Consider the following 2,666-nt stretch of genomic DNA (forward strand, 5'->3'; position numbering starts at 1 on the left):
ATATTTATAAGTGTGAGGAATTTGGAAAAAAGCTCACACTTTCTTACAAGTGTGTAAAAATATGCTTGAACAATTGATAAATTTGTTGTAGTGTCTACCTAATGTTTAAAAACAAAACTGATAGTTGAGGTTAAAAAAATGTCAGAAATTGAAATTGGCAAATCACAATCTCGTTTCTGCTGACCCGCTGCCCATTATTGCACTTTTTGGCCAAAAAGTGCACAACTGACCGTGATATCACTGCCAAGGGTTAGAAATGGTCCAAATAAAAGACACAGCAATTTTATGACTGGGTATTGATTTGATTGAATACAATATACCCATTTCCAAATAGTGCTTATACAAACATTAATTTATCTTTGCATATTTACTGTGAAGGGAAAATAACTTTACTACACGAACATATATCAGTTTTAACAAACAAGAACATGTGGCACAGATAAGTTGTACCATACAGCATGCAAATAGTAGGATCTCAATATTTGCAGTAACCCATTAGGAGAAGTCGATGAAGTCAGCATCATGGATTAATTAATTTTAGGTTCCAACCACACGACAAACAATTAGTACGTATTGTTTGTTTGTAGTCTTAAAAAACAGGAACACTGAGCGATGAGGTGTTTAGAACTCGTGGTAATATCTGCAGTAACAGCCAACTGGAATCATGATTCAGGTAAATCTAAACTTACATTTAAATGGCCTTCAGGAACAACAGACCTCTCCCCGTCTCGCGTTAATTTTAAAATCTGCAATATCATCAGCTCGTGTTTTGCCAATATTGATACTAGTTACTAGAATTGGGTTACATCGGGTTTAAGAATTCAGTCACATTTTGAGCATGTTGGTATGTGGAAATCTTCTTTTCAGAATTTTTAATGGATTTCAATATCACCATCGGGTATACTAGTTATTCCCAAAACTCTTATCTGAATTGCTGCTGTCATAACCCAGACTTTCTATTGCTGCTGCCCACTGCAGTCAACTCGTGTAATTAATTTGTAACGTCCATAATAGTTATTCTCATGCAGGCACTGTTGTAACGCTCCCCAATTACTCCTTTTTAAGAATAGGCTGATCCTAGTCTTGCGTTAATCTTCAATCTGCAATATCGTCCACTCGTGTTTTGCCAATATCTATAATTGAAGTAGCTGCACCAGCATCATGAGCTGCTCTGTACAATTCATGTACATTTCTCAATTAAACAAAAAAAACCCACAAAAATACCAAAACATAGTAACATTCACGTCAAATGAATTTGCATGAACATTTGTACCGGACAAGTCGAAAAGCAGACATCGTCATAACCGATGAACCAAAAACGAGGAAAGCATCACACCCGGCAGAAGCTTCCATAGCTAGTTAGCGACAATCGCTCAAACTTTTCGTACATTATCACAAAAAAAACAACCTTTAAAAAGAGACAAACTAAACCTATTAGTCAATTAGATCCAGTAATTACGGATTTCATGTATTGATACTAGTTATTAGTAGATTTGGGTTACATCGGGTTTGAGAATTCCGTCACACTTTGAACATGTTGGTATGTGGAAATTTTCTTCCCAGAATTTTTCATCGATTTCAATATGATATGGATCTTCCGAATTAATACTAATTGTAGAAGATCACAAGCTAAAGTGACGAACACCCAATATTAAGAATAAGTGTTGTATCATAAAACCAATAGAAGTAATCCATTGATTATTGAATTAACCGATCTATAATTTCCAAAACCGAATTCTAACTAACAACTATATGTCTTACACTGATGCGTAACTTCAGTTATTTTGACATCACGTGCAGAGCCTGTGCCCATTAAGTAAAGTCCATAACATCATAATCCGGACCTTCTATTGCTGCCGCCCACTGCAGTCAACATATATACTTAATATACTTATAATGTCATAATAACAATACTGAGAGGAGTGAAGTGTATAGAATCAGTTGCTTGACATAGACTTTAATTGACTCGATTAGAGACGCTCCCCCTAAAAGATGCTGTGAGGTCACACATTTTATCAAAAAAAAATGGGCGTACAAATGGAAGAAAAGGATGTCATGTCAAAGTTTTGTGTATTCAAAAAGCTAATCCGGTTGGCTTATTATAAAGAAGCTAACGCAGTATGAGGTGGACTAGGGTTAGCTTCGTTAAATTTCCTCCATCCTGCATAACTCCTAGCCCAATACTGCCTTCATGCACGGCTTGAACAACTAAATTGCTACACCCCGAAAAATTATAAAAAAGAAGTACAAATCAGGATTCCTCAAATAGAAAAATGCAGATAGTATCAACTGAATGTAATGTATTGAATTTACCTGATGAGTGATTGGCTTGAAACCAGTACTGTAAGCTCCATTCGGGCTTTTGCACCAATTATGATATTAGACAGGAGAGATGAATGATGTTACTAACAGGGATACATATAATGAGTAAACACAAACAGATTACCAGCAGATAACAACCACTAAACAGAATATGTCCCTTTATAAACCAAAATATCAGGTGGTTAAAATGGGAAGGTTAGGTAGTTGGTGGGTTGCCGATCAAGTATGTACAAGGTTGCACTACCCTGGAACACTTTTTTGTCCAAACTTTTGTACAAACTAGCTCATCAAATATGATTACAGAATATATAATTAGACATGCAGATTATCAGCAGTTGACAACT

At 35.7% G+C, this 2,666-nt stretch overlaps 1 pseudogene; it reads right to left on the minus strand.

The window, feature by feature from the left end:
- Nucleotides 1-589: 589 nt before the first annotated feature.
- LOC139875137 (NAD-dependent protein deacylase SRT2-like) lies at nucleotides 590-1,813 on the minus strand (annotated as a pseudogene).
- Between the last annotated feature and the right edge of the window lie 853 nt (nucleotides 1,814-2,666).

Source organism: Rutidosis leptorrhynchoides, chromosome 11, assembly GCF_046630445.1.
Source record: "Rutidosis leptorrhynchoides isolate AG116_Rl617_1_P2 chromosome 11, CSIRO_AGI_Rlap_v1, whole genome shotgun sequence".
Lineage (NCBI taxonomy): Eukaryota > Viridiplantae > Streptophyta > Magnoliopsida > Asterales > Asteraceae > Rutidosis > Rutidosis leptorrhynchoides.